This window comes from Delphinus delphis, chromosome 3 (genome assembly GCF_949987515.2).
Source record: "Delphinus delphis chromosome 3, mDelDel1.2, whole genome shotgun sequence".
NCBI classification, from domain to species: Eukaryota; Metazoa; Chordata; class Mammalia; order Artiodactyla; family Delphinidae; genus Delphinus; species Delphinus delphis.
In genome coordinates, this window is record NC_082685.1 from 56,497,208 (window position 1) to 56,523,325 (window position 26,118).

General features: G+C 42.8%; 1 long non-coding RNA gene across 1 annotated transcript in view; it reads right to left on the bottom strand.

Moving 5' to 3' along the window:
• Positions 1 to 26,118, bottom strand: part of LOC132423227 (uncharacterized) — a 66,184-nt gene that overhangs the window by 32,983 nt on the left and 7,083 nt on the right. The window contains exon 2 of the long non-coding RNA XR_009518954.1: positions 9,007 to 9,228. This is a non-coding gene — a long non-coding RNA (uncharacterized lncRNA). The remainder of the gene's footprint in view (positions 1 to 9,006; positions 9,229 to 26,118) is intronic.

A 26,118-nucleotide genomic window follows, 5' to 3' on the forward strand; every position in this document is an offset into this window, starting at 1 on the left:
GCTGGACTTTATCTATGCTGAAAAGTCTTCTCGGGGCAATGACGATGCCTGATCGGAGTTTCTGATGAAAAAAAAGCATAAAAGGCTCAAACAAGCCAAGCTGTAATTCCAGACCTCAAGCCAGTTAGCCAGAGATGCCAGACGGTTAAACTCCTTTCTCGTTTATCCCTGCGCTGAGTGATGAGAGCAGCGTCAGACACCAAAGGGAGTGTGCAGGGGCACCATGCCATGTTACCAGCCGGCACTCTGACTGTGGACTGAGGAAAGGCCGCTCACAGCATCTTGCTGGTTGGCCAGTGACCCGGCAGGGCTCTCCTGGAACAGGTGCTCCCCCCTTTTGCTTCTTCAAATTACAAAGAGCAAGAAAAGGGGCACTTTTTTACAGGCTGAGAAATCCGGTTCAAAGGCCAATCAGGCTTCTGAACTCCATGGGGGCATCCCAAGGACTCTGCTGGAGCAGAATTCATTTTATTTTACGTCGATACATTGTCAGATATCGGTCCTAACCCAGAAGAATAAAACCGCAGTATCTGGACTCACAAGAGTTAAATAGCAAGGGAAGGGGCTCAAAGGGAAAGGGGACCAGACATGGAGCATGAATTCACAACCACCTTTCGAACTGGTGATATTTCCATCCATCCAGCAAATATTTACTGAGCATATACCACGTGTCAGCACTGTTCTAGGTTCTGTGGAAGCAGAGATGAAGGAGAGAAAAAATCACCTTCAGGAAGCTTACAAGGGGAGGCAGGCACACTCAAAGATCGGGGAGGTTAAACAATCTGCCCAGGTCCTCGTGTTAATAAGGGGATTTGAACGCAGTTTTTATCACACTCCACTTCACCTGTCTACTAGGAAAGTGGTACCCTGTTATAACTACCAGGTTTTTGTGTTTGTTTCGGTGGCTGGGGGCAAGGCAGAGGGAGGAGGTGGAGGGAAGGTGTCTGGGAATTGCTGTGGAATCAGTGCTGGATCGCAGTAGCAGGCCATAAAGAAGAAATGCATTTAGCTTGGAATCAGGACTTACATCCTAGTCAAAACTCGTGGACCCTGGGCAAGTCACTAAACCTCACTGTACTTCAGTTTTAGTATCTCTAAAAAGAGGGATTCGGCCTAGCAAGGAACGGTAAAACGGCCTCATTTTACCTAACAATTCAAGCCTCACTCATAGCGGCTGCCTAGGATCCTTCGGTAAGGAGGATTCTGAAGCCAAATTTGGGGCTGAACAGCTAGAGCCAGAATTGATGAGTGATGTCTGCCATGAGCTCGGAAGGGTGATCAGCTGAGAACTCTATAACATTCCCAATGATTTGAGGTATCTGAGTGGGAGCCATTTCAATTTTGGTGAGAGAATTTCTTTCTTTCTTTTTTCTTTTAAACATCTTTATTGGAGTATAATTGCTTTACAATAGTGTGTTAGTCTCGGCTTTATAACAAAGTGAATCAGCCATACATATACACATATCCCCATATCCCCTCCCTCTTGCGTCTCCCTCCCTCCCACCCTCCCTATCCCACCGCTCTAGATGGACACAAAGCACCGAGCTGATCTCCCTGTGCTATGCGGCTGCTTCCCACTAGCTATCTATTTTACATTTGGTACTGTATATAAGTCCATACCACTTGGTGAGAGAATTTAAAAACCTCGGACTTCATGACTTTCTAACCAATTCACAGAACTTTCCTTTGAAAGACAGATGGCCTATCTTCTGACCTAAGACTGGAGATATTGTTGTGTTTAATTTTCACTTTAAACAGTTTTGTTACTATGGCATATTCATAAGAACCTAGAGTTTTGTTATTTAGAATGCTTCACTGAACATGAGTTCCCCCATCACCCCTGGGACTTGGGAGTAGAGTTTCTGAAGATCTCCCCACCCATGTGCCATTTTGCACTGTGGCTTTGTCACCCACCCATCAAGAGTAAAGTCCATTTCCCCTCCCCTTGACTCTCTGCTAGCTAGACCTGTGGCTGCTTTGACAGAGAGTGTGGTGGAAGTGATGTGCTGAGACTTCTGAGCCTGGGCAGTAAAAAAGCCGGGGAGATCATTACCTTGTAGTTGCAGAAGATTTGGGGAAATCTGGGTGAAAGGTATACAGAATTGTTTGTACTATTTCTGCAAAGTTTTTGTAAGTCTGGAATATTTTCAAAATTAGAAGTAAAATGAAAAGTTTTTTGTTCGTTTGTTTTTTAAAGGAAAGCCTGGCAGCTGCCACTTTTGCACTCTAACGCCTAAGGAGCCCAGACCTCCTGAGGCTGTCACACTGTGAGGCCCAAGTCAGCCACACTGAGAGGCCACGTGGAAGGAGGGAGAGGGGGAAAAGGGATACTGGATGGGGGATTTTCTTTTTTCTTTTTTTTTTTTTGCACTCAAAAGAACAATTCCTTGTTATGATGAACCAGAAGTACAAGATTTCACTGAAACTGAAAACAGGTGACAGAATACGACTGAACTTAAATTAACTTCACGGGAAACAAGAGGGTCAAACCAAGCCAGTAAGAGTGGAAAAGCCCAAGCCTGGACGGGACACGCATAAACATAGTAGCTTCTCAGCACGGGCATCACGTGACCCCTCCCAGCAGTGAGACAGCCAGCAGTCATGCTCCCATCCTTCTCTCTCTTCCAAAGCATCTGCCAAACCGAACAGCTTCTTCCTCTGTATTATTGGTGTGAGCCAACCCAATGGTGCCCCTTTAGACAACTATAAATATGAAAGCCAAGAAAGAAAGTTTGTAAATCCCATTCAAGGGTAGAAAGTACATATATTCAACTCAGCAAACTGGTTATCTCCTATGTTCCAGGCCCAGGGAGCAGAGATAAATCTTTCCTGCCAAGTCCTGCCCAAATTATAGAATCTCTAACGCCAAGATTTGGGGTGATTTACTACATAGCAATAGATAACCAAAACATATGTCAAGCTTCCACCTGTGGCAAAAAGCCTTAAGTTCTGGTTTGGCAAGACCTGGCTATCCAAATGGGTCTTTGAACACAATCCTTGGGCTGACACATGCTCCTTGCCTAAGTGCTTTTGTATCCTGAGTTGCTTTTTTTTTTTTTTTTTTTCGTGGTTCGCGAGCCTCTCACTGTTGTGGCCTCTCCTGTTGCGGAGCACAGGCTCCAGACGCGCAGGCTCAGTGGCCATGACTCACGGGCCCAGCCGCTCCGCGGCATGTGGGATCTTCCCGGACCGGGGCACGAACCCGTGTCCCCTGCATCGGCAGGCAGACTCTCAACCACTGCGCCACCAGGGAAGCCCCTGAGTTGCTTTTTATACAGCATCCCTACTCTTATTTCAGTAAGAAATCTCCCTGCATATCTAAGAATATTAGAAGATTCCCCCCCTTTTTTGTAGTAGGGTTTTTGCTCCTTGTGCTGCCTCTGTTCCCTCAGTGTCCCTTTTTCCTGTCTGTTTTGGTCACCATCTATCATCTGGGGCCTTTACTCAGGTCTCCGATGATCCTCTGTTGTTGGTTAATATTTAAGGCTGAGATTCTGTCACTTGCAATCTTAAGAGTCTTGACCAACACAAATGGTGGAAGCCTAAACTAAAATAGTATGAGCAAGGTTGACTGGAGTCAGACATTAAAGAGGTAAATTAGAGAGAACATGAAAACTAACTGAATTTGGAGAGAGGAGATGCTTTGAAAGAAGTCTGTATGGGGTGCAGCTGAAGCACTTAGGAGTGGTCAATTCTATGGGAGGTGTGGGATACAGGAGGGAAAGCTTCACAGAAGTGCTGATATTCTGTTTGATCTCTCCGTACAGTTGGGCAGAATGGGAATGAGGAGTAGGGAGTGAAGGGAGCAGCATGGCTGGTTAGAGGCCATCCTCGATGGTGACATCCTTAACTCCAAGCCGAGGGAGTTACTGGATGAGACATCTGGTGGTCTTAGAAGGGGATGGGTATAATTTGCATATGGGAGAGAGGTGAATTGTTAAAAGGAAAGATTGGAGCGTGGTGGACTATCTGCCAAGATGGCCACCAATGATTCCTCTCACTCTGTATTCACATGCTGTTCCTCCTAGTAAGATGGAATCTATTTTACACCAATGTTTATAACAGCCATTATTTATTATTCAAAATAGCTCAAAAGCAGATACCCAAATGTCCATCAACTAATGAACAGATGAATAAAATATGAACAGATGAATAAAATATGGTATATCCATACAATAAAATATTATTTGGCAAATGAATGGAGCACTGATAGTTGCTACAACGTGGCTGAACCTTGAAAACATTACACTAAGTGAAAGAAGCCAGTCATAAGAGAGCGCATATTACGTGATTCCATTTATAAGAAAAGTTCAACACAGGCAAATCAATAGAGACAAAAAGTAGATTCGTGTAGGAGGAGAGTTAAGGAAATCGGGAGTGATTGCCAAAGGGTTTCTTTTCGGGGTGATGAAAATCTTCTGGAATTAGACAGTGCTGATGGTCACACAACTCTGTGAATACACCAAAAACCACTGGATTGGACACTTTAAATGGGAGAATTGTATCGTATGTGAATTCTATCTCAATAAAGCTGTTGCCAAAAACGCAGGAGTGGGGGGAGATGGCATCTATTTCCCCTCCTGCTGAATCTGGCCAGCCTTTGAGCAACAGAATACAGGGTACGTGAGGCGGTGCCAGCTCTGGGCCTAGCCGTTAAAAGCCTGGCAGCTGCTACTTTCACACTCTTGGAAGCTAGTTGCCGTGGAAAGGGAGATGTGTAGAGAGAGGCCTCATGGAGCTATACCCAGGCCTTCGTCACGTGAGCGAGGCAGTCTTGGACATTTCAGCTCCAGCCAAGGTGACAGCTGCATTAAGTCATGCAAGTGACCCCAGGAGAGATCCCCTAAAGCCAACTCACAGAATCATGAGAAATAATAAATCACTGTTGTTTTAAGCCACTGAGTTTCAGGGTGGTATGTTATACAATAAATAACTGAATCACAACCTCTCTGAGCCTCAGATTCCACCTCTATAACACGGGACTAATGCTTCAGGGTCATTATGAAGATTATGCCAGTGAAGCTAATGCCAGTGCAAGAAATACTAGTTGGTATAGTTGTTATTATTATTAAAAATCTCCCCAGGAGATCCTTGACGTATTGCAGGTGTGCTCCCTGGGAAGCCTCATTCCCACAAGCACCTGCTGCTTCCAATCACATGGTTTCCAAAAAGCTGGTTTCCTGAGAAAAACAAAGGCTTAAAAAAAAAAATACTGGGGCTTCCCTGGTGGGGAGAGTCCGCCTGCCAATGCAGGGGACACGGGTTTGAGCCCTAGTCCGGGAGGATCCCATGGGCCACGAAGCAACTAAGCCCGTGTGCCACAGCTGCTGAGCCTGCGCTCTGGAGCCCGCGAGCAACAAGTGCTGAGCCCGCATGCCACAACTACTGAGGCCCGTGCTCCTGGAGCCTGTGCTCCGCAGTGGGAGAAGCCACCGCAATGAGAAACCTGCGCATCGCAATGAAGAGTAGCCCCTGCTCGCCACAACTAGAGAAAGCCCGCGTACAGCAACGAAGACCCAATGCAGCCAAAAATAAATTAATTAATTAAAAAAATACAATATCTGAAAAAATGAAATTTGAACTAAAAAATAGACTACCAAAGAAGGTTCTGCTTAGATTAGCCATCTACCCACCGACTTGTCCATTCAACACTTTATTAAACTCTTACTAATTACCAGACACCAATTAAGAGTAGCTAAGACCCTAAAACAAATAATTTCCACCTAGGTAGCTGTTAACAGAAGGGACTACACACATGAACTTCAGCTGAGAGATGGCATATGCAGTAGTAGATACATCTAAAATCATCCTGCTAGAGGAAAAAACCCTTAAATTTCTGCAGAGAGCTCAAAGACACATGCTTAGAATGCAGGCCCCAAGAATGATTCCGATTGGGGATTCCAGGAGCAATATAAAGAGAAAGAAATGAAAGGGGTCCCTAAAAAGCACATCCCTTAGAGAGAGGGGAGTCAGAGGGTCCCATTCACAGAACCTGGACCCCAGGTTGAGAGAAGAACTTGACCACCTGGCATCCCCTGCCATACCTGGTATAGAACAGGTCTGGGCAACTAACAATGCACAGGCTGATGACAGAGAGAGAAATCCTGTAGAAAAGGATGTTAAACCGCTTTCAACTGCATTTATGAAATCATTGATAAATTGATAACACTGAAATAAAAAAGCCTTTTAATCCTAAGAATAATTAAGATATTTTTTTTTCCCTCAAAAACGCTGATGTAATACTTAAATTACACCAAACGTAAGAAAGAGGGCCAAACCTGTATTTTCTGCATGAGGGGACAAGGTCCACTGAGCCCAGGAAGCACTTATTCTAGACAAGCTCTATAATGTTCCAAATCCACTGAATGGTAATTACAGTCAGTATAAACAATACAGGCCCAGAAGTGGCCTACAAACCATACAGCAGGAGGGCTGTGGGTGAAAGACACAACCTAGGGAGGCACTGGCCTGAATCTATTGTTTAGTACAAACGCTGGGCTGACTTTTTTTTTCATTGACATATAACATATACTAAAGTGCACAAATATTAAGTGTGTGGCTTGAAAATGTTTATACCCAGATTAAGATAAAAGAATACTCCTAGGGCTTCCCTGGTGGCACAGTGGTTAAGAATCCGCCTGCCAATGTAGGGGACATGGGTTCGAGCCCTGGTCCGGGAAGATCCCTCATGCTGCAGAGCAACTAAGACCATGCACCACAACTACTGAGCCTGCGCTCTGGAGCCCGCGAGCCACAACTACTGAAGCCCGCGCGTCTAGAGCCTGTGCTCCGCAAGAAGAGAAGCCACCGCAGTGAGAAGCCCACACACTGCAACGAAGAGTAGCCACCGCTCGCCACAAATAGAGAAAGGCTGCACACAGTAATGAAGACCCAACACAGCCAAAAACAAAAAACCAAAAAAACTCCTAATACCCCAGAAGTTTCCCTGTGTCCTTCCTAGTCAATAACAAACCCTATCCTAGTCTCCGACACCACAGCCAGGAGTAACCACTATTTTGATCTCCATCACCATAGATTAGTTTGGCTTAATCTTGAAATGCACATAAACGGAATCATATATTATGTGGTCTTTTCAGTCGGCCTTCTTTCATTCATCACAGGGTTACCTTGTTTTGAAGCAGAAACCCCAGAAACTGAGATTTATTTTAAGGAAATCCCCCTCTCATGTCATAGACCTGGATGCCAACTGCTCTGATTTATACTGGTTGCACTTCCTGCAGTCCTCCAAGCACGTTATAACAATTTATAACAAAACAGAACCATGGATTGTAAAAGTTTTCCTTCAAGATAAACTAAGTCTTTTAAAGCTATTCAAATCTATTCAATCTCAATACAGCCCCTGACTCGACCCCATAAAAGTAAAATCTTTCCCATATTGAGCGCACAATTCCTCTTAAACCTATTTTTCTTCCTTGGCATCCACCCATTTTAAAGAACCCTCAAATTCTGAAATAAAATGAATTGTCAGTTCTGTTACTACTTTTGATTAGTAAGGGGTTAAACTATAGGAAAATCTCGGAGGCAGCCTAAGGCCCTAAATTCAGACAAATGTGTCAGGTCAGAAAAGACAGGAAAGGGACAACAGTACAGCAATAACATACAGGTACAGATTCCACAGTCAAACTTTCAGGGTTTAAATCTGGGGTCTGGCCATTTCTAGTTGGGTGGCGTTGGGCAAGTCGTTACTCCACAATGTGTCTCAATTACTTCATTGTAAAATGGGAATAACTTCATAAGACTGTTGCAAGGATTAAATGTGAATGTATATAAAGCTCTTAGGAGAGCACCTGGCACATAATAAGCACTCGGTAAGAATGAGCTATATTCAAAAGCTGAAAGCTCTAAGACAGCAACTAGTCTGCAAACCAAAAGGTCATAACGGTCACCAAGACATGTAGCACAGTGCTTCTCAAGATGTTTCCTTCCTAACCCTTCACAGACTGCTACTTTTTTGTAAAACGCAAGATTCCATGCTCGAATGTCACAGCAATGTCAAATTGCTCTCAAAGTTTTAAAATTTTTACTCTCACTTTCTGTATTTATCTCATTGCAGCCTGATAGCTGCTCAGGGACTGGCACTTGTCTGCACAGTAAACTTTGAGTAGCACTGTTCCAGCACACAAGAAGGACTCAGAAGCCTACTGACAACTCAACTAGCAGGTTAAATAGAATTATGAAAACATATTAGTAAAGAAAACCCACCCCAATAGCAGGGGCAAGAGGATGACTTGAGGGTCAACAAGTTGAGACATAAAACAACCCCAACAGGCTAAACCTGTAAAGCAAAACTGGCTGCCAGAGCAAGAATCCAACCGGTACTTTGCCCCCTCTCACTGCTCGAGGAGATGCCTTCAGAAAACATGTCGGCCAGGAAGTCATCAGCCCCACAGGGGACAAGAGAAAGGAGGCAGAATTGATTCAGCCCTCCCAAGAAAGAAGTCCTTCTCAGGAGTTAGAAGCCACCCTAAGCAGTCACCAAGCTTTGGAAATGTCACATGGCAAACAAAGGCCAGAGTTTCTTCCCTGCCAAAGAAAACATGCAAACATTTCCATTGGTGACACTGGACTGCACACATGCACACCTACGTAATACACATACAGTCGCCCCTCGGTATCCACGGAGGATTGGTTTCAGGACCCACATGATACCAAAATCTGCGGTGGCGCAAGTCCCTTATATATAAATACCTTATATGAAAGGTATTTGCATATAACCTACGCACATCCTCCTATATACTTTAAATCATTTCTAGATTATTTATAATACGTAACACAATGTAAATGTCATTTAAATAGTTGTAAATACAACGTGAATGTTATGTAAGTAGTTTCTGGAGCACAGTAAATTCAAGTTTTGCTTTTTAGAACTTTCTGGAATTTTTTTTCCCCAAATATTTTCAATCTGGTGGTTGGTTGAATCTGTGGGTGCAGAACCTGCAGATATGGAGGACCAACTGTATACATGCCCCATTCACATCACAGTACCTGTGCTTTTAGGAGGCTCCTGAGGTCCGCCCGGCCAGCCGTACTGTGGGTATCCTTGGTAGGGGTACCCCTGAGGAGGTGGGTAGGGTCCCCCCATAGGTCCTGGAGGGTAGCCCTCAGGCCCCATCGGTTGCTGTGGATAAGGTGGGTACGGAGCCGTCGGACCGGGCCCTGGATACGGTGGAGGGTTCCCTTGGTTCATCAGGGACCTGCTGAGTACACCTAAGAGACAGACAATGAAAGTTATTTGCATTTAATCTGGGGAAATCGTTAGGATAAAAACTGTAATCATGAGATCATTTACAAATTGCCTTAAAGATATCTTAAACCTCTTGCACATCTTCAGCTCTGCCCATTTTGTTTCCTTCTCACCATCACAATTGGCAAATATCTTATGTATCTGTTTGCCTTTTGTCTGCCCCCCCCACTAGACTACAGGCTGTGACAGCAGGAATCACATCAGTTTGGGGTCATCACCATGACCCTGGAGCTTAGCATAGTGACCGGCACAAGGCAGGCCCCAGTAAATGTGCTGAATGAAGAACCGATTATTATTTTGTTTTTTAATTCTCTAAAATATCCATAAATGTGACTGGATAGCTCTAAGAAGAAGGCAGAAAGTCTAACAGCATTAATTATGAATCAGATCAGCAGAGGCTGACCTGGTGACAGAAATCCTCCAACAAACAGGGCTGGGCCACAATGGGGTTTTCTAACAAGCAGCAACACTGGCAGTGAGTGACCAGTGAGTATAAAGCTTGCCCCCACCCTGGGCACTGGGTGATCTGCTTGCTCTCCTGAGACCCACAGCTCTGAGCAGTTGAGCAGTATGCTCGGTTGTCACTACACAAAGGGCAGAGATGTCCACAGAGCATGCCAAGCACCTCCTCTGACCATCCAGGCTCCCAGGACTCTGGAGCACTCCCCAGGAGCCCCCACTTTGTTTTACAGGTTCCTGCTCTCGGTGGTTTGCTTCTGTGAGGGAGGCCATTTCTTCCCAGTCCCCAAAGCCTTTTATCCATTCTCTTGATTGGGCCTGAAGTCTGGAGGGGGCCAGCATCTCCTTTCTATCATCTCTGTAGCCCCCGAAGTGCCTGACACAATGACTTCCTGATTAAAAGCATTACTGGGGAATACAAAGTACATATATTCTGGATGAACATGATTGCTATCATCTTGCTGCCTTGTACTCACCCCTCTCCTGTACTGATATTTAACGTTTTACCTATCTGAGTAAGTTAATAGAGGGAAGAGTCTCATACTCAAAATTTAATAATTTCACCATTAGTTCTTTTTCATAATATGCAATCAATAAATTCATAAATGACTCTATAAGAAGAACAGAGTAGCCATAAAGTAAGTTTCCCTAGAAAATCTGCATTAAAACAGTGGACTTTGCTGGCTGCCCACGCAACAACCACATCCCCCTTCATAATAAGTCAGATTTCCAGTTAAGTATCCATTCTTTCTTCCTGTAGTTTATGTGCTTTGGGGGAAGCTCATTCCTTACCAGTTCCAGGGTGAGCCCAATCTAACCTAAGCCAATCCAGGTCACCCTTTCCTCTTTTCCATCAAGACTGATTCAAGGACTCCAGGACTAAGCCAATCACAAATGGCATCCTTTGGGCACTCAGATTAGTTCGAAAGTGGTTTGATCAGTTAAAATCTTGGGGCTTGGGCTTCCCTGGTGGCGCAGTGGTTAAGAATCCGCCTGGCAATGCAGGGGACAAGGGCTCAAGCCCTGGTCCGGGAAGTTCCCACATGCCACGGAGCAATGAAGCCCACGAGCCACAACTACGGAAGCCTGCATGACTAGAGCCCATCCTCCGCAACAAGAGAAGCCCACGCAATGAGAAGCCCACGCACCGCAACGAAGAGTAGCCCCCCGCTCGCCGCAACTAGAGAAAGCACGCACGCAGCAAGAAGAGCCAACGCAGCCAAAAATAAATAAATAAAATAAATAAATTTAACAACAACAACAACAAAAATCTTGGGCCTCTCCTAACACACTCCCAACCTTCCCTTCCCCTTAACACAGTCAAATACACGGTCTAGCAAGGACATGGCCTACAAAATTGCTGACAGCCAATCTGCAGCCGTGAGGGAGCCACCAGCCTTAAGATGAAGTAGATACTTCAGAAAGGTAGAGCAGAAAGAAGGAAAGAAATGGGATTCCAGGGACTTCCCTGGCGGTCCAGTGGTTAAGACTCTGCACTCCCAATGCAGGGGGCCTGGGTTCGATCCCTAGTCAGGGAACTAGATCCCACATGCCACAACTAAAACAACAACAAAAAAGATCCCGCAGGCTGCAATGAAGGTCCTGCATGTGGCAACAAAGATTCCGTGTGCAGCAACTAAGACCCAACGCAGCCACATACACACATACATAAATACATAACTAAATAATTTTTAAAAAAATAAAGAAAGAAATGGGATTCCAGATGACTTTATAATAGCTCATAAATCAGATTAAAACCCAACCTAGGGCTTCCCTGGTGGCGCAGTGGTTGAGAGTCCGCCTGCCGATGCAGGGGACACGGGTTTGTGCCCGGGTCCTGGAAGATCCCACATGCCGTGGAGCAGCTAGGCCCGTGAGCCACGGCCGCTGAGCCTGCGCTCCACAACGGGAGAGGCCACAACAGTGAGAGGCCCCTGTACCGCAAAAAAAAAAAAAACAGAAAAACAAAAAAAAACCCACCAACCTAACCTAAGCTACCTCTGTAGAATTTCCACTACTAGGAACCAATAGTAAGGTAAGCTAATGAACCCCTCTGATTGATGTTCAAGCAAGCAGACATTTATGCAGTGCTGACTGTGCCTGGCACTGTGCTAAGTAGTGGGGTATAGAAATGGATATGCTTCAAATCCTTCCCCTGGACAACAGGTTAAAAAGACAAACATAAGGATGGTAGTTTTTAGAAAAGGTGGTAAACAGACTGCTGGGTAGCAGTAGGGGCTTAAACTCAGTTGAGAGGAGGTGGGAGTGAGGAGAGTATCACTTGAAGGAGGGGATAATAAACTGAAACTTTGTAAGATGAAATCGGAATGGCTAGAAGATCTCTCTTTTGACCTCATCTGCATTCTGTCTCTCATTCTTCTTTCTTCAGGGGCCTGGGAGGGATTCAGAAAAGAACTAGGGTTCTTTCCCTTCTTTGCTCTCTGGTCTATGCCAACGTGGCATCACACTCTGACCTGGAAATGGCCTTTCCCTTTACCCTAAACCAAAGGCTCACGGTGACAAACACTGCAATCATCACGTGAACCTGGGCACCTAACTGCTGACTACTTCTGCATTCCCTCTCTCCTGCCTGGAAGGCTGTGGTAAACCTAGTGAGCCCTGGTTAACACAGAAATCAGTCTCATTAACCTCCCTACAGCTATTCCATTAGTTATTTTTTAAGTCACAGAAGTAGAACACAGCCATCATAACTACTCTTTCCTGAAGTTCAGTGTGTGTGTGTGTGTGTGTGTGTGTGTGTGTGTGTGTGTCCTCTGTACTGACCTAATTCCATCAAAACTGTAGTTTAACTTCATTAATCCAACAAGACCCTGTAATAATGATCATTCTCCCTCTAGCAAAGTCTACACCTATATTTCTCTGAAGACACTGCCCTTCTAAGAACAATGAGCAGTGAGAAGGCACAGAGAATAAAGCGTTTAGAACTATCACAACCTCACACCTCAATGTTTCCTGACTTTTCTTGATCGATCTATGTGTATCTATTCCTCATTATTCCTGGGACCCTCAAAACTCTCCCAAATGTATGTCCTCCCCTTTCTCCCTCAATCATGTTTCCCCCTCATTTTTAGTATGTAACTTTCTCCCTCTGCCTGAGAAATTGCTTAATGTCTGGGGTCAGGGGAACCCCATGTACTACTCAGATGCACTTATAAAGGCATAACAGATGCTCTACTGTCATGACCAACCCCCACCCCACACTCTGTCCTGTGTTCCCAGAACACAGTCACCTTAGAGGAATAAAATCTGGAACTATTTTCAGTTTCCTCTAAGCAGGAAAAACATCCCAGTAAGAGAACAGCAAAAGTCATAGAAATAGCATCTGTGTCAAGATCAAAGATTCCAGAGCTGGCATCTTAAAAGCAGGAGTTCACCCAGTGGGAATCCATTGTTCCCATGTTTGTACAGAAGCGAACCCAAGTAAAGAAAGATTCCCTCACATTGACACAGTCTAGTACAAACCACTTAACATAAGCAAAATATAAATGAGCTTTAAATTTAAGGTATGATACAAAACTTTAAAACATGAATGTTTTCCCTTATAAATTTGGTCAGGTGAAATGTAAGCTCTACTATAATAGAGTGTGTTACACTGAGGATCAAATGTAAACAGTGGAAATTGTAGCATTAAAGACAAATCATAGCTCCAAAAGAGACAGCTCAAATCAAGCAGCAGCCAAGATCCATTAAAACTGCATTGAATCTGGGCTTCCCTGGTGGCACAGTGGTTGACAATCCGCCCGCCAGTGCAGGGGACACAGGTTCGATCCTTGGTCCGGGAAGATCCTGCATGCCATAGAGCAGCTGGGCCCGTGCGCCACAACTACTGAGCCTGCGCTCTAGAGCCCACGAGCCACAACTCCTGAGCCCACATGCCACAACTACTGAAGCCTGTGTACCTGGAGTCCGTGCTCTGCAACAAGAGAAGCCACCACAATGAGAAGCGCACAAATCGCAACAAAGAGTAGCCCCCACTCACCGCAACCAGAGAAAAGCCCGCGCGCAGTGACGAAGACACAACACAGCCAGAAACAATAAATAAATAATAATAAAATAAATAAATTTTTTAAAAAACCACTGCATTGAATCTATTTGCAAAAGAATTCAGATTAATGATAGTAAAGATGATCCAAGATCTCAGGAAAAGAATGGAGGCATAGACCGAGAAGACAAGAAATGTTTAACGAAGAGCTAGAAGATCTAAAGAACAAACAAATGGAGATGAACAATACAGTAACTGAAGTGAAAAATACACTAGAAGAAATCAATAGCAGAATAAATGAGGCAGAAGAACTGGTGAGCTGGAAGACAGAATGGTGGAAATTAATGCCATGGAATAGAATAAAGAAAAAAGAATGAAAAGAAATGAAGACAGTCTCAGAGACCTCTGGGACAACATGAAACACACTAACATTTGCATTATAGGGGTCCCAGAAGGAGAAGAGAGAAAGGACCTGAGAAAATATTTGAAGAGATAATAGCTGAAAACTTCCCTAGCATGGGAAAGGAAACAGTCACCCAAGTCCAGGAAGCACAGAGAGTCCCATACAGGATAAACCCAAGGAGGAACACGCTGAGACACATAGTCAAATTGACAAAAAATTAAAGACAAAGAGAAAATATTAAAAGCAACAAGGGAAGGGACTTCCCTGGTGGCACAGCGGTTAAGAATCCGCCTTCCAGTGCAGGGGATGTGGGTTCAATCCCTGGTCACGGAACTAGATCCCACATGCATGCCACCACTAAGGAGACCACTGGCACAAACTAAGGAGCCAGTGAGCCGCAACTAAGGAGCCCACCCGCTGCAACTAAGACCCAGCACAACCAAAATAAATAAATAAAATAAAAATTTTTTAAAAGCAACGAGGGAAAAGCAACAAATAACATAAAAGGGGGGTGGGACTTCCCTGGTGGTGCAGTGGTTAAGAATCCGCCTGCCAATGCAGGGGACAGGTGTTCAAGCCCTGGTCCGGGAAGATCCCACATGCCGCGGAGCAACTAAGCCCATGCGCAACAACTACTGAGCCTGCACTCTAGAGCCCGCGAGCCACAACTACTGAAGCCCATGCGCCCAGAGCCTGTGCTCCACAACAAAGAGAAGTCACTGCAATGAGAAGCCCATGCACCACAACGAAGAGTAGGCCCCGCTCACTGCAACTAGAGAAAGCCCGTGTGCAGCAACGAAGACCCAATGCAGCCAAAAATAAATAAATAAAATTAAAAATTTTTTTAAAAAAGAAAAAAAACATACAAGGGGGGAGTTCCCTGGCAGTCCAGTGGTTAGGACTCAGCACTTTCACTGCTGGGTGAAAGCCCTGGGTTCAATCCCTGTTGGGAAACTAACATCCCACAAGTTGCTTGGGGAAAAACAAAAACAAAAAAACATACATGAGAATTCCCATAAAGTTATCAGCTGATTTTTCAGCAGAAACTGCAGGCCAGAGGGGAGTGGCATGATGTATTTAAAGTGATGAAAGGGAAGAACCTACAACCAAGAATACTCTACCCAGCAAGGCTCTCATTCAGATTTGACAGAGAAATCAAAAGCTTTACAGACAAACAAAAGCTAAGAGAATTCAGCACCACCAGACCAGCTTTGCAACAAATGCTAAAGGAACTTCTCTACGTGGAAAAGAAAAGGCCACAACTAGAAATAAGAAAATTATAAGTGGAAAAGCTCACCAGTAAAGGCAAATATACAGTAAAGGTAGGAAATCATCCACACACAAATATGATATGAAAACCAGCACTCACGAGAAGAGGAGAGCACAAATGTAGGATATTAGAAATGAATTTGAAATTAAAAGACTGGCAACTTAAGACAATCATGTTTATATAACTAGTGGGAAGCAGCCGCATAGTATAGGGAGATCAGCTCGGTGCTTTGTGACCCCTAGAGGGGTTGGATAGGGAGGGTGGGAGGGAGGGAGACGCAAGAGGGAAGAGATATGGGGATATATGTATATGTATAACTGATTCACTTTGTTATAAAGCAGAAACTAACACACCACTGTAAAGCAATTATACTCCAATAAAGATGTAAAAACATTAAAAAAATAATAATAAAGTAAGATTCCACAGGGTGGGGGAAAAAACAAAAAACCTTCATGGGAACCGCAAACTGAACATCTAAAATAGATAAAAAACGCACAAAAAAGAAAAAGCAATCCAAACACAACACTAAAGTTAGTCATCAAATCACAAGAGAACGAAAGAGGAAGGGGAGAAAGAAGACCTACAAAAACAAATCCAAAATAATTAACAAAATGGCAATAGAAACATACATACTGATAATTACCTTAAATTTAAATGGATTAAATGCTCCAACCAAAAGATACAGAATGGCTGAATGGCTACAAAAACAAGACCTGTATACATGCTGTCTACAAGAGACCCAATTCAAATCTAGGGACACATACAGACTGAAAGTGAGGGGATGGAAAAAGGTATTCCATGCAAATAGAAATCAAAAGAAAGCTGGAGTGGCAATATTCATATCAGACAAAGTAGACTTTAAAATAAAGACTGTTACAAGAGACAAAGAGGACACCACATAATGATCAAGGGATCAATCCAAGAAGATATAACAATTATAAATATATATGCACCCAACATAGGAGCACCTCAATATACAAGGCAAATACTAACAGCCATAAAAGGAAGAATCGACAGTATCACAATAATAGTGGGGGACTTTAACACCCCACTTTGATCAATGGACAGATCATCCAGACAGAAAATCAATAAAGAAACACAGGCCTTAAATGACACATTAGACTACATGGACTTAATTTATATTTATAGAGCACTCCATCCAAAAACAGCAAAATAAACATTCTTTTCAAGTGCACATGGAACATACTCCAGGACTGACCACACGCTGGGCCACAAAGCAAGCTTCGATAAATTTAAGAAAACTGAAATCATGTGAAACATCTTTCCCAACCACAACACTCAGATTAGAAATCAATTACCGGAAAAAAAAAAAAAAACTGTAAAAAAACACAAAAGTGGAGGCTAAACAATATATTATTAAACAACCAATGCAGCACCAAAGAAATCAAAGAGGAAATCAAAAAATACCTACAGACAAACACAATGACCCAAAACCTATGGGACACAACAAAAGCAGTTCTAAGAGGGAAGTTTATAGCAATACAATCTTACCTCAGGAAACAAGAAGAATCTCAAACAACCTAACCTTACACCTAAAGCAACTAGAGAAAGAACAAACAAAACCCAAAGTTAGTAGAAGGTAAGTAATAAAGATCAGAGCAGAAATAAATGAAATAGAGACAAAGAAAACAATAGAAAAGATCAATGAAACTAAAAGTTGCTTCTCTGAGAAGATAAACAAAATCGATAAATCTTTTTTTTTTTTTTTTTTTGCTTTTACTTTCATTTGCATTTATTTTTTGCAGCATTTATTCCCGGGCCATAAGTTTTTGTTTCTTCAATTTCTTCTGGGATATCTTTTTCTTCTGGGCAACCTCCTCTTCTGGTTTAGGAACAATCTGTTCTTTTTCAGTAAGGATCATCTCAATGTGGCACGGAGAGCTCATATATGGGTTGATCCAACCATGAGCTCTATAAGTCCTGCGCCGCATCTTGGGGGCTTTGTTCACCTGGATGTGCTCAATGACCAGAGAATCTACATCTAAGCCCTTAAGTTCAGCATTACTCTCTGCATTTTTGAGCATGTGCAGTAAAAATTCAGCACTCTTTTGGGCCACCGACCCTGTGTCCAGCCCCACTGTTTGGCCTGGGCACACCTACCAACTCCACCATTGTAGCGACGGAATGGCACACACTGCTTCTTTTTTTTTTTTTTTTTTTAAATTTATTTATTATATTTGGCTGCATTGGGTCTTCGTTGCTGCGCGCGGGCTTTCTCTAGTTGTGGTGAGCAGGGGCTACTCTTTATTGTGGTGCGTGGGCTTCTCATTGCGGTGGCTTCTCTTGTTGTGGAGCATGGACTCTACGCATGCGGGCTTCAGTAGTTGCAGCACGCGGGCTCAGCAGTTGTGGCTCGAGGGCTCTAGAGCGCAGGCTCAGTAGTTGTGGCGCACGGGCTTAGTTGCTCCGCGGCATGTGGGATCTTCCCGGACCAGGGCTCGAACCCGTGTCCCCTGCATTGGCAGGTAGACTCTTAACCACTGTGCCACCAGGGAAGCCCCACACTGCTTCTTTAAAGTGACATCCTTCAGATACTTAGTGGCTTTTCGGATATGCATACCCTTAATGGCCTGGGCTGTTTCACGAGTGTTCTTAAAGTGAACATGAAGATTTGAACCTCTCGACTTGCATGATTTTGTGGGATTTTCTGGGTCAAGTGAATAGCGAACCATTTTTAGAGGTCACCTCAGGCCGCTGACCGGAAAAGCAAATTGATAAATCTTTAGCCAGCCTCATCAGGAAAAAAAGGGAGAAGGCTCAAATCAATAAAATTAGAAATGAAAAAGATGTTACAACTGACACCACAAAAATACAAAGGATCATAACAGACTACTACAAACAGCTATATGCCAAAAAAATGGACAACCTGGAAGAAATGAACAAATTCTTAGAAAGGTACAACCTTCCAGGACTGAACCAGGAAGAAATAGAAAATATGAACAGACCAATCACAAGTACTGAAATTGAAACTGTGATTTAAAAACTCCCAACAAACAAAAGTCCAGGACCAGATGGTTTCACAGGTGAATTCTATCAAACATTTAGAGAAAAGTTTACATCTATCCTTGTGAAACTAGTCCAAAAAATTGCAAAGAGGGCTTCCCTGGTGGCGCAGTGGTTGAGAGTCCGCCTGCTGATGCAGGGGACACGGGTTCATACCCCGGTCCGGGAAGATCCCACATGCCGCGGAGCGGCTGGGCCCGTGAGCCATGGCCACTGAGCCTGCGCATCCGGAGCCTGTGCTCCGCAACGGCAGAGGCCACAACGGTGAGAGGCCTGCGTACAGCAAAAAAAAAAAAAAAAAAAAAAAAAAATTGCAAAGAAAGGAACACTCCCTAACTCATTCTGTGAGGCCACTATCACCCTGATACCAAAACCAGACAAAGATACCACAAAAAAAAGAAAATTACAGACCAATATCACTGATGAACATACATGCAAAAAGACTCGACAAAATACTAGCAAACAGAATCCAACGATACGTTAAAAGGATCATATACTATGATCAAGTGGGATTCATCCCAGGAATGCAAGGATTTTTCAGTATCTGCAAATCAATCAGTGTGATTCACCACATTAACAAATTGAAGAATAAAAACCATATGATCATCTCAATAGATGCATAAAAAGCTTTCGACAAAATTCAACACCCATTTATGATAAAAACTCTCCAGAAAGTGCGCACAGAGGAAACATACCTCAACATAATAAAGGCCATATATGACAAACCCACAGCTAACATCATACTCAATGGTGAGAAGCTGAAAGCATTTTCTCTGAGATCAGGAACAAGTCAAGGATGTCCACTCTTGCCATTTTTATTCAACATAGTTTTGGAAGTCCTAGCCATGCCAATTAGAGAAGAAAAACAAATAAAAGGAATACAAATTGGAAAAGAAAAAGTAAATCTGTCACTGTTTGCAGATGACATGATACTATACACGGATAATCCTAAAGATGCCACTAGAAAACTACTAGAGCTAATCAATGAATTTGGTAAAGTTGCAGCATACAAAATTAATACACAGAAATCTGTTGCATTGTTATACACTAACAACAAAAGAGAAAGAAACAATCCCATTTGCCATCACATCAAAAAGAATAAAATACCTAGGAATAAACCTACCTAGGGAGACAAAAGACCTGTACTCTGAAAACTATAAGATGCTGATGAAAGAAACTGAAGATGACACAAACAGATGGAGAGATATACCATGTTCTTGGATTGGAAGACTCAATATTGTCAAAATGACTATACTACCCAAGGCAATCTACAGATTCAATGCAATTCCTATCAAATTACCAATGGCATTTTTCACAGAACTAGAAAAAAAAATTTTTTTTCTCATGAACCATGTGCATGGCTAAAATTTTTTTTAATTTGTATGGAGACACGAAAGACCCTGAACAGCCAAAGCAATCTTGAGAAAGAAAAATGGAGCTGGAGGAATCAGGCTCCCTGACTTCAGGCTATACCACAAAGCTACAGTCATCAAAACAGTATGGTACTGACACAAAAACAGAAATATAGATCAATGGAACAGGATAGAAAGCCCAGAAATAAATCCAAGTACCTATGGTCAATTAATCTATGAGAAAGGAGGCAAGACTATACAGAAAAGACAGTCTCTTCAAAAATGGTGCTGGGAAGACTGGGCAGCTAACATGTAAAAGAATGAAATAGAATATTTTTTAACACCATGCACAAAAATAAACTCAAAATGGATTAAAGACCTAAATGTAAGACCAGATACTGTAAAACTCTTAGAGGAAAACAGGCAGAATGCTCTATGACATAAAACACAACAATTTCTTTTTCTATCTGTCTCCTAGAGTAATGGAAATAAAAACAAAAATAAACAAATGGGACCTAACTAAACTCAAAAGCTTTTGCACAGCAAAGGAAACCATAAAGTGAAAAGACAACCCACAGAATGGGAGAAAATATTTGCAAATGATGCAACCAACAAGGGATTAATCTCCAAAATATACAAACAGCTCATGCAGCTCAATATAAAAAAACAAAAAACAAAACAAACAAAAACAAAAAACCCAACCCAATCCAAAAATGGGCAGAAGACCTAAATAGACATTTCTCCAAAGAAGACATACAGATGGCCAACAGGCACATGAAAAAATGCTCAACATTGCTAATTGTTAGAGAAATGCAAATCAAAACTATAATGAGATATCATCTCACCCCAGTCAGAATGGCCATCATCAAAAAGTTTATGAACAACAGGTGCTGGAGAGGGTGTGGAGAAAAAAGGGGACCCTCCTACACTGTTGGTGGGAATGTAAATTGGTACAGCCACTATGGAGAACAGTATGGAGGCTCCTTAAAAAACTAAAAATAGAGCTGTTGTATGATCCAGCAATCCCACTCCTGGGCATATATCCAGAGAAAACCATGGTTTGAAAGGATACATGCACCCCAGTGTTTACTGCAGCACTGTTTACAATAGCCAAGACATGGAAGCAACCTAAATGTCCATCAACAGATGAATGGATAAAGAAGATGTGGTACATACATACAATGGCATATTACTCAGCCATAAAAAAGAATGAAATAATGCCATTTGCAGCAACATGGACATGGAGACTATCATACTTAGTGAAGTAAGTCAGACAGAGAAAGACAAATATATGATACTGCTTATACGCGGAATCTAAAAAAAATGATACAAACGAATTTATTTACAAAACAGAAACAGACTTACAGACTTAGAGAACAAACTTATGGTTACCAAAGGGGAAATGTGGGGGTGGGGAGATAAGTTGGGAGTTTGGGATTGACGTGTACACTATATTTAAAACAGGTAACCAGCAAGGGCCTACTGTACAGCACAGGGATCTCTAATCAATATTCTGTAATAACCTAAATGGGAAAAGAATCTGAAAAAAAATAGATACATGTATATGTACAACTGAATCACTTTGCTGTACACCTGAAACTAACACAACATTGTAAATCAACTATACTCCAATATAAAACAAAAATTTTTTAAAAAAAGGCTGCATTGAACACTCTTATCTGATGATCCCACTCAAGACATGCTCAAAGTCATAGGATTTTCAGTCATTCAACCATACAATGAGAAGAGCAGAAACTATTCTTTCGGAAAGTGGCCCATGGAGGTAAGATCACAATAAAAGACCTCATCAAAGCAGAGATGAAGGAAAGAATAATAGTTTTCAAAGTTATTTTTTTTAATGACAAGACACCTGGTAGCATGGCACTGACCCTGCAGGCAGTAGAGTGGAGAATGTTCCTCTGGAAAAACTGAGCAGCCCGAGGGGAAAAAATTACTGATAATACTCGAGGAGACTCCAATGACTCACCCAGTCACTCCTCAGAAAAGCCCATGCACGCAGAACTTCTAATCAGCTTTTTATTGCCTCATAAATAAATGAATGAACAAGGATTATCAAGACATTTAAGGAAAGCCTGCAACATAAAAGAACAAAACAGAAAAAAGAAAAAACAACCCAAACGTCCAAAAAAAAAGAAAAGAATAAATTACGGTACATCTATATAATAGTTCCTTTGCAATTATTCTCAATTTGAAGCATGATATTAATAGTAAGCGTAGAAAAATGTAAAAGCATGATCCCATTTTCTTTAAAATAAATATTAATAAATGGATCAGTGTTACAGAATGAAGAATTCTACAAGAGACCCACACAGTAGTCACCTAATTTAATAGAAAGGCATCACTGCAACTCAGAAAGTAAAAATTAATCTTTCCAATAAATAGTGCTGGCTATTCTAATGGGAGAAAATTAAAAAAATGAACCTTGATCTCCATCCTTATAAACAAAGAATAATTCACACTGTACCCTGGACACAGTCACACTTTTAGAACAAAGTTTATAATATATTCATGACTTTGGAAATATTTATCTTATGACCCAGCAATTCTACTCTTAGATATATACTGAAGTAAAATGAGCACGTAAGTCCACCAAAGACACATGTAAGAATAGTCAGTGACTTCCCTAGTGGTCCAGCGGTTAAGACTCCGTGCTTTCAGTGCAGAGGGCACAGGTTCAATATCTAGTCAGGGAACTAAGACCCCACATTCCCACATGCAGCACAGCATGGCCAAAAAAAAAAAAAAAGGAATGGTCAAAGCAGCTTGATTTATTATAGCCCCAAACCGGAAACCATCCAAATGTTCATCAACAGCAGAACAGAAAGATTACGGTACAGTTATACAATAGACACTGCCCAGTGATAAGGAAAGAACAATTACTACATGCAGCAATGTGGATGAGTCCCACAGACAATGATGAACAAAAGCCAGACTCAACAGACTTCACACTGTAAGACTGCATTTATATGAGGTTCAAGAACAGCCAAAACGAATCTACGGATATTGACTGGAAGAGGCACAAGAGGAGATTTCTGGGATGATGGAGATGTTCCACATCTTGAGCTGAGTCATGATTACATGGAACAGTTTTGGAGTTGTACATTAAGATTTTCATGCTTTGGCAGACAAGCCTGGGAAGGGCTGAGGGGACCGTCCTGAGAAGCCTTGATTAAAATGGGGAAAAAAAAAAAAAGATTTTCATGCTTTAAGTGTACAGTAACAGTAGACAGACAAAATTTGGCTAGAAGGAAAAAAACATTTATAGTGGTTTTCCCTGGGTGCTGGAATTATTGGCAATTGTTATTCTGTATGTTTGAAAATTTCAATAAGGAACCTATATAGTCAGAAAAAAAATAAGTTTTCTTAGTGCTTTTTGGTATTTTCATGTTACCCACCTCTTTTTTTTTTTTAAATGCCTAGAATGCTTCTGTAGACCCCTTCTAGTGTCCCAACTTCCCTATTATTAATTTTCCCTTGTGGATAAACTATTTTATATCTGCTCTTCACTGCTTTTTACAGTGATTTTTGTAATTGTGGTTCTTTTTTGTGGGGGGGAGGCACTCCATGCGGCATGTGGAATCTTAGTTCCCCGACCAGGGATCGAACCCGTAGCCCCTGCAGTGGACGTGCAGAGTCTTAACCACTGGACTGCCAGGGAAGTCCCATGATTCTTTTTTTCACAAGACACTTCAGCTTCTTAAGTTCTTTAAATGTTTTTTCTCTGCTTCAAACTGAAAAGTCACTTGGCTAAGTACCAAACATGGGGTTAAAAAAAAAATTCTCTTGGTTACATGCAGACTTCCCCTACCTTGGGACTATTCTTATCTTCAAAGCCAGAAGTCATGCTTATCCCTCCATCTTTACATATCCTTCTTGGGAATTTATAAAATTGTAAAGTTTTTTTTAAAAAAAGGGCTGATTTTACTCTGAAGACCTCCTCTGTGTCTTTTCTGAACTCCCTAATTAGGGATCTTCGTAAATAGATTATTTTATATTCTAGGTCCCTCAGTTTTTCTTGATTCTCATACCCATAATTTTGGGTATTGTTTGTTGGGCTAAAAAAAGCTTTAGAATTACTGGTTTGGTGCTGCTCTATCATCTCAGGTTTACAGTTTTTGTTAAATTTTGGCATTGATGTGTTCGTTTATTCCATTCACACAGTCATTTGTTCCTTCTATAAAAAGTAGAGACAGGGCTTCCCTGGTGGCGCAGTGGTTGAAAGTCCGCCTGCCAATGCAGGGCCCCGGTCCGGGAAGATCCCACATGCCGCGCAGCGGCTGGGCCCGTGAGCCATGGCCGCTGAGCAGCTGGGCCCGTGAGCCATGGCCGCTGAGCCTGCGTGTCCAGAGCCTGTGCTCCACAACGGGAGAGGCCACAACAGTGAGAGGCCCGCGTACCGCAAAAAATAAATAAATAAATAAATAAATAAATAAATAAAAATTAAAAAGTAGAGACAGTAGGTCAGGGAAGTCAGAGAAGGCTTCTAACGGGAAGCAATGATCACACTGAGAGTTAGGCAGAAAGGGAAATGCGGATTACTCAACCTTCACACTCTGGTCAGAAATAACGCTCACAAACAGCCTTACTAAGAGTAGACTTTCAGGATCACTGCAGCTTCTTTTTCTATAGTTATCCTTTATCTCTTTTAATAGGAGTCATGTAATTTTATTCGTTTACTTGTCAGATACTATTGGCAAACCTAATCATTTGTTTATTCAACATTATTAAGTACTTATTACATGACAAGCCCAGTACTGAGGATATGAGAGAAAGAACTCTAGCTGCCTTCCTCTTCCCCTTCAGTACCACTGATAATAGAAATAAAATAATTGGGACTTCCCTGGTGGCATAGTGGATAAGAATCCACCTGCCAATGCAGGAGACGCGGGTTCGATCCTTGGTCTGGGAAGATCCCACATGCCACGGAGCAACTAAGCTCATGCGCCACAACTACTGAGTCTGTGCTCTAGAACCCATGAGCCACAACTACTGAGCCCACACGCCTAGAGCCTGTGCTCCGCAACAAGAGAAGCCTGCCCACCGCAACAAAGAGTAGCCCCTACTCGCCACAACTAGAGAAAGCCCGCACGAAGCAACGAAGACCCAACACAGCCAAAAATAAATAAAATAAATTTATAAAAAAAATAATAAGTAATCTAGACATGATTTAAAGTATTCAGAGGATGTGCGTAGGTTAAATGCAAACCCTATGCCATTTTATTTACGGGACTTGAGCATCCACATTATTTTGGTATGAAGGGGTCCTGGAACTACTGAGAGATGACTACACACAGTAAAAAATGAAAGATATCTTTGGGTAATGTCTGCCCCATGGCTTTTAGGAGAAAATAACCTATTTCTTCACTTGTTGAGCAGGAAAGCCACACTTCTAGATGCTTCCAACAACCATCCAGCTACCACTGAGAACATGTTTTGTCCCAGCACCAGGGCAGGATCCACAGCTGTGAACAGTCCCATGGGTTTCAGGCCAACCTCACCAAGGGCCCCTTCTCCAGCCTTTATTAGTCACGGATGTTCCTCTGCAGAAGCCAGAGGACTACCTGAATGTAGGACAGCCTTCTGCCTTCAGCTTCTGGAAGGACACCCCAAAGGTGGACCTCACTCAGCCCCTTGTCTGACAGCTCCCATAATGCCAGCAAGCCCACCCCCCCACTGCCCACTCCCCCCTTGGGAACTCCAACCACCAGCTGCGTCCCACCCCTCAGCTCGGGAACTCCGGTCAGCACCCCACTGATGCTGCTATCTTAAAGCCATGGGGAAGTGAAGGCTGGCTCCTGCTCAGAAAAAAAGGCTGGGGACCTCTGAATTACATCTAGTCATGGGATGTACAGGAGAGCATTGTAACTCTGGAGCTTCAAACAGCCAGCCCTCAAAGTGACAATGGAGGGAAAATGAGCCCAGCAAGAGGGAGGGTAGGAAGCAAAAGCAGCAGTGAACAGAAGGGAAAGAAAAAGGGAAGAAAGCTGTTAACAGAGAAAGTGAGTTGGGGAGATTAAAGAATAGGTTAGAGCAGGGAGAGAGAGAAAAGGGAGGAACTCTGCTCCCTGCCAACTTGACAGGACACACTAGAAAGGGACAGTCTATCCCTCCCAACAAGCCTGACAAGGCCACTTCCCAGGCCAGGTCCCTCACCAGCACGGCCCCTGAAAGACAGGCTCTGCCTGCCCCCTCCCAGAGCATTAGACTAGGCTTTGTGGGAAAACTGAAATCTTGACGGCTTAGAAAAAGGCCCCTACAGCTTCATGTGCTGGCAATTTAACTAAGCACTCCTGGTTCCTGCCGGCTACCAGCCCAGCCCTG